Source organism: Ictidomys tridecemlineatus, chromosome Y (assembly GCF_052094955.1).
Source record: "Ictidomys tridecemlineatus isolate mIctTri1 chromosome Y, mIctTri1.hap1, whole genome shotgun sequence".
Taxonomy (NCBI): Eukaryota; Metazoa; Chordata; class Mammalia; order Rodentia; family Sciuridae; genus Ictidomys; species Ictidomys tridecemlineatus.
The window spans coordinates 24,173,828-24,180,767 of NC_135494.1; the positions used below are offsets into that span (position 1 = coordinate 24,173,828).

Below are 6,940 nucleotides of genomic sequence, written 5' to 3' on the forward strand. Positions count from 1 at the left end.
TGAGTGGTACAGGACAGTGATGGCAGTGGTACAGGACAGGTCCACTCTGAAGCTCCTTTGGCACTTTCCTGCATCTCTAGCTTGAACCAGGCGCAGCTGGCTCAAGACAAGCACAGCTGCACATGCCAGGCACATGCCATCTCTGCCTCCCTGTCAACAACACTGCCCTCATGCCTGGGCCACATGCCTCACTCAGGGGAAAGCCCCTCTCTATTCTTCAGGGGCAGTGCTGCTGTGACTGTTCTCCCATCCACTCTGAGAGCTGGGCTGGGTCCATCACAGGGTCCCTGCATCTGGCCTCTGCTGGATGGCAAGAACAAAGTCAAAGCTCTTCATCTGTCACGAGGAGTCTGTCTCTACCACCTTGCCTCTCTCTCCAAGAATCCATGCGGTACCTGGGATGGATTATGTCCCCTCTTCCACCCTGGAAGCATCATGCTTGAGGGACCCTCACTTCAATTTTTAAGATAGGAAAGCAGAACTTTAGGGAGTTTAAGTGTCTTGACTCCGGCCATAGCCATGAACTGTGAATGTAGGCAGCCTCCTCAGGAGCTCCCTTAACTCAGATCTAGTGGGGCCTGGACACACATCCTTTTGAAAGCCTCTGCTTGATTTTCTTTGGGCTGGGTCTGCTATCTCCCCAGCAAAATCAACCAGTTCCTCAGCCTCATGTCTTGGAGTAGAGTCCATGGTTCTCCCAGGGGCATTCTCTATCTCTTCAGTGGAGCAAGTTCCCTCTTGGGGAAAAAGGGCCCTTTAACTTGCCTGGTGTGGCAAATGGCTCACTCTGACCACAATATGGTCATAGGACATACTGTGTGCTCTGATACCATTCTACCCAGATGGGGGGAGGTGTTGGTGATATGGTTTCAGGGGTTGGCTGCGATGCTTCCTGTATTTCCCAGCTGTTCTTGTAGCATCACACCCCTGTGTGTGGTGGGGGGGGCTGCTGCCATTGACAGTTCAGATACCCAAAATAGTTGTCTCCCCAACCCATGCTACACTGCTCAGATGTGCCTACAGGATCTTCAGTGGCTTCATTGCCTCCTGGCCTTGGAACACTCTTGTCTGAAGGACTCCAGACCTTCCTAGGTGGAGGGACTAAAATCTACCTAAAAAATCAGCTGCACAGAAATGCCGAGAGGAGACATGACAAGATGGAGTCAGCACTGTGCAGGGCACCTACGTCAGGTCTGGGGCCAATGAGTAGTTCAGTTTGATTGTCTGCTTTCGTATCCCCTCCTGCTGCCTCCTGTAAGTGCTGGTGAGACTCTTCCTCCTGGGCTCCCTTGCTCTTGTTCTTTTGTTATTTGGGGTGTAGTTCTTTCTGGAATTCTCTCTCATTTTTTAAAAAAGTTTTTATGTAATCTTATTTGCCTTATTGCTTATGTAAGGGTGCTAAAGTAGGACAGGAGTTGCAACATGGAGAGAGACAGATTTTGTAAGCTTTGAAAAGTGTTTGAGGCCAGGGGCTGGGGCTGGGGCTAGTGGTAGAGCGCTTGCCTCGCACAAGTGAGGCCCTGGGTTCATCCTCAGCACCACATAAAGATAAATAAATAAAATAAAGGTATTGTGTCCATCTACAACTACAAAAAAGTACTTTAAAAAAAGTGTTTGTATCTTTTATTTGGATTAAAACTTGATATAACATTTGCCCCTGTTCCATCACTTGGCCATCATTAAGTCAACAAATCTCCCGAGAACCTAACACCCAGATTTCTTTATGACTTTTCTGTTTTGTTTTTAAATTAAAAAGCTCTTTTGGGAGGGACTTATTTTGTGTTTTCTCAGTTTTCTGGACCTTTCTGTTCCAAAGGAGATCTGTGGCAGCCTTTCCCAAGGAGACCCTCCTATAAATCCATTTGACTGACTTCAAGAAGCTGACTAAATTATTTAGCACCGAATCAGTTTTCCTGGAGTGTCCAGCATTATCTAAAGGACCAAGTTTCTATCCTGATTCATACATATTTTCAATGATACTTATAGGTTTTTTTCTTTGAGAAAATTATACTGGAACCATGGGCAGTTTCCCCAAATGTTTTCTTTCTAGATGCATTAAGAGTTGTGAATGCAGTCTACCAAGATTTGCAACCATATACCTCGACCATGGTACCATTGAACTGTCAGATTAAAATGGCAGGAGGGAAGCTTCCTATCCTCTTGGTGACCATGGGGTGGGGTGCAGGTGAGAAACAGGGAGGCTACGGGTACCTGCCCTTTCATTTTCTAGGTGTCCTGGAATAAAAATAAATAAATAAATAAAGATTTGTGTCCATTTACAACTAAAAATATTTTTTAAAAATTCTCTTTCCTTTTCCTTATGCCCATTTTGTTGTTGTTGAAATACTTGACCATTTGCTATGCATTTTTAGCTTTTAGCTAAGTTCATCTTTATGGGATCTCTTAACATGTCTTTTTTTCCCTTGTATTTCTTAATATGTATATATATATATTTGTAGTTGGACATAATCTCTTTATTTTATCTATTTGTTCTTATGTGGTGCTGAGGATTGAACCCAGGGCCTCTCACATGCTAGGTGAGTGCTCTACTGCTGAGCTACAACACTGGTCCCTCCCTTGTATTTCTGATATATCATTTGCCTGACCTAGAGGCTTGATTAGATTTGTGTTCAACTTTTTTCCCCTCAGAAAAGTTAAATAGGTGGAGTCCTGTGCTTCCCATTGTGTCACCACAGGAGCCAGAGTGTCTGGTTGTGTCATGGCTAGGGAGCTTGGTGTTAGCATTTTAATCTGACTGTTACCACATACTTGCCAACCTGTCATTAGCCAGTGTTAGTAGCCCTGATGACCACTACCTATCCACCTCCATCATCTCCTGGAAATTGCCAGATAATGATTTCAAAAGTTTTATTCTTTCACACTTATTTACTGAAATATATTCATAAAATATACATCACATATTCCAGGTGAGAATTGTGACAGATGGGAAAGGGCTGCTCTGCTGTGTCAGAATGATCTGGTTGACCCAGGTCTCTGGCCTCATGTTTCCCTGGGCTGAGGAATTTTGCAAGCTATTTTCAATTTCGTGTGTGTGTGAGTGTGTGAGTGTGTGTGTGTGTGTGTGTGTGTGTGTGTGTGTGTGTGTGTGTGATTTAAATCCTTTCTTAAGCTGCTTATGTTTTTCTTGTTGCTCAAATTGGGCATTTTGGCTGGTGAAGGACTCTTGTGTCCCTTTGACAAAACTTCCAGAATGACATCCTTGCTTTATGGCACTGCAGAGACACTGAAGTTTCATCTCAGACATTCCTGCCTTGCCCTGGAATCAGCCTTTCTCCAGGAGCTCTGGTTCCCCTAGTAGGGAATGGCATTTAGAGATCTGAATCTGGGTGCTGGGTGCTCACTGCTGTGGGGTAGGTATTGCTTCTGGATTTTTTTCATGAGCAGAAGTAGCTCATGCAAGTCAGTGAAAAATAAACAGTGAAGTCATACTATTTCCAACTCAAATTAAAGATAAATCCAGAACTGGCTGGACTTTCTCTGTGGAGTCAGGACCAGAACCATCACAGTTCACAGCCTAATTGTTTCCAAGAACGGAGTGCTTGGGAACCCTTGATGCTAGCCTGCCTGCTGGGAACTTTAAGGAGCAAAGCATGTATTCCCAGCAGGAGGCCACTTGTGCCTGTGGGCCTCATGGAGGCCAGAGTGAGTCCATCAGAGTCCACTTGTGGGAAGGCTCTCATCCTGGGGAGAAGAAGAGGCTGTTGTATCAGGGGTGATCTCATAATGAAGCCATGGCTGTTTGGAGGCGAGCTCATTCCTGAGGACAACATGGTGGCTGTTTCAGGAATCTGTCCCTTCCCTCTCCCGGAATTCCTGTCTAGCACTTGGCATAAGTGAGAACAGTAAGTAAAAGGCTTACTTACATAAAAACACTGGGGAAGACCAGTTTTCCCATTGCAAATGTTGTCCCTTGTGATGACATGAAGGAAAGCTGTGTTTCCTGGTTCTTTTCCCCACCCAGTACCTTCTATCCCAGCCCAGGGCTGCATGTGGGGTGGGGAGGTGCAGAGGTGCTCATGATCTATAGGAAAAGCCTCTCAAGGTTCCTGGAGAAGAAGGATGGAAGGGTTTGGTCAGGGGCTAAGCTCTGCATAGGCAGGAGCCAGGTAAATCTGAGTAGTAAAATACCTTTACTAGAACCCCAGAAGTACTCTAGCTGGGCAGTACTGGGAATTAGGCAGACATTACGATATCCACATTTTTCTCTCTTCAAACCTCAGTGCAGTGGCCAGATGACCCATAAGATGCCACACTCTCATCTGAAAAGAAGGTCTAGTTGGACAAGCCCAAGGGGTTGGAACTCTTAATATTTTTTTAGTTGTAGTTGGACACAATATCTTTATTTATTTATTTTTATGTGGTGCTGATGATCAAACCTAGCACTCTCACATGGTAGGCGAATGCTATACCGCTGAGCCACAACCCCAGCCCCCAACTCTTAACATTTTATGGCTCCATGACCTCTACAAATCATACTGAAGTGCCCCTGGAAACAGGCTGCTTCTGACCACAGAACCCTGAGTCCTAAAGGTAGTGTGTAGTGTTTGTGCCCTAAGCCTCCATAAGAGCAGCATCCAGAATGTTTACTGAGGCCACTCAGGTTAGAGCAGTGTGACATAGGGCATGACTTTGAGTTGCATGAGCCCTGGATAGGGTGCTTGGGAGGCCACCAAGAGCTGTGTGCCCTTGGGCAAGTCAGCACTCCTGGTCGTTCATCTATGGGTGCAGCTTAAAAGAAACCTGCCCACCAGATCCACATCAAGACCCACTTAGCTGCTACATGAAGGCTCCTCTGTAAATGCCCAGCTGAGGGCCCTGCCTTGCCTCAGGGCCCAGAAGCACCAAAGAGCAAAGCCCAAGGCAACATTATGGCCTTGGGCTTGTACTATTAGGCAGCCCCTAGGGATATCATCCAGATATCAGCCTCTGTGGAGGAGTCCATCCTCAGAACAAGCCCACTGACTTCCTTTGTTCCCGGGGTTCTTACTTCCACCTTTCTCCCCAGGTATTCCCCAGCATTTTTCATGGAGGATCTCGGAGCCTGGCCAAGGGAAGCAGGCCCATCTGCCTGTTGTCCTTTGACCGCTCTTATGCTACTGACCGCCTAGAAGGAGAATTATTAGCAGAATGCTTTTTTGGATATTGCTGTGTAGAGCAGCTGGGTGGGTGGTGGAGTGGGCAACACTTCCCACCAGACTTACCAGCCATAGCAGGGTAGACATGTCCTCATATAGTTGCTTGGGACACTCCTCTCCTCCAGCAGCTGGCTGATCAGTGCAGTACCCGACCCACACTGAGTCAATCAAAGTCAAATTATCACAATTGGAGATGAGGAAGAAACGAAAATATTTCTGATGTCGAAAGCTGAGGAATGTGGGGCTGGGAAACTGTGAGCCTCTATTATCTATCTGCTGGGGACTTAGGTCTCCCCAGAGACCAGCCTGATTTAGGGGAGGGGGGACAAGAGAGGGAGAGAGATCCAGAGACAGAGAGTGAGACTGATAGAGTTGAGGCTCCTGGTCTCAGTGTGACCTTCTGACCTTCCCCAAGTATGATGTCCAAGTTTTTCTGGAGTTTTATGAGCCAATATATTTCCATCTTGCTGAAGAGAATTCAAATTGCTTTATAACTGAGAAAGTTCTGGTTAATATGTTAGTTTAGAGAAGCCATATTTGATTTTTCCTCTCTCTCCATATACACTTGTGTACAAATGTGCATCCCCCCACTCACTTTTCTTCTGACTCCTTTAGAGAAATTTACCCTGTTACCCCTTAACACTTCAATTTGCTCCTAAAAACAATAACATTCATTTAAAGACCCATAGTACAATGATCAAAATCAGAAACCAACACTGGCTCAGTGATATTATGTAATCCATCTTGTTTAAATTTCACCAATTATTCTAACAGTGTAGGACTCCACTATGCAGCAGGGTTGAGAATCAGAGTCTGAGCCAATGTCTCAGCCCTGGCTACCCAATAGAATCACTGGGGATGAAGAAGAACTTTTAAAAAAATTCAGATGTCTAGGACCTATCTCTAGAAATTAGATTTACTGGTTGGGGTATATGGGTTTTGCCACTTACTGAGCATTTAAAAAAAAATTGCAGGCTACTCTGATGCATGGTTGATGCAGAAACAAACCCAAGTTCTAAGCCAATTATGGTTTTTTTTCTTCCCTTGTTGGTCAGTGATTAATTTGAGGTGGGTAATCTAGGTTGAATAGTGTTACCGAAAAAAGTTAACGTCAACGTGGAATTTCAGAATGTGGCCTAAAAATTTGGAAATACAGTTTTACAGATGTGATTAACTTGAAGTTGGACTGGTGTACATCTTAGAAGAAGGAGACTTAAAGACACACAGACCGCAGGGACGAGGGCCTGTAAAGATGGAGAGAGAGATCAGAGAGATGAGCTAACGCCAAGGAATGGCCAAGATTGCCAGGAGCCACCAGAATCTGGGCAGAGGTGAGAAGGTTCTTCCCTGGAATCAAAGCACTGCTGACACTTTCTTTTCAGACTTCTGGCCTCCATGTCCGTGAGAGAATAGATTTCTGCCTTTTACCGCAACTGGTTTTTGCTCATTTGTATGGCAACCCTACAAAACTAACCCAGTGGCCATGGGAACTAGATAAGCCAAGGCAACCTGAGGGTTTCTACTGAATCATTTATTTGACCACTTTTACTTGCTATTATTATTACAAAACATTCACAGGACAGGTGGTAGTCTTAGGACACACTGATTCTTCTAGTATCTTCTGGATAGGCCAGAATAAGCTTCTTGCTTTGGGGTGCCCTTTATCAGCTAGTGGGGGATCTGACCCATTCTCTTGTACTTTGATGTAGCAGCCTGTGATCCTTTAGATGGGGGTTGCTCAGATAGACAGGGCCTGGGAGTGAAGAGGTGGCTTGCTGGGCATC

General features: G+C 45.3%; 1 long non-coding RNA gene across 1 annotated transcript; it reads left to right on the forward strand.

The window, feature by feature from the left end:
• The first annotated feature begins 3,517 nt into the window (after positions 1–3,517).
• On the forward strand, positions 3,518–6,589 carry LOC144372118 (uncharacterized). Its single transcript, XR_013432169.1, has 2 exons — positions 3,518–3,863; positions 6,313–6,589. It is a non-coding gene; the product is annotated as an uncharacterized LOC144372118 (long non-coding RNA).
• The last annotated feature ends 351 nt before the right edge of the window (positions 6,590–6,940 follow it).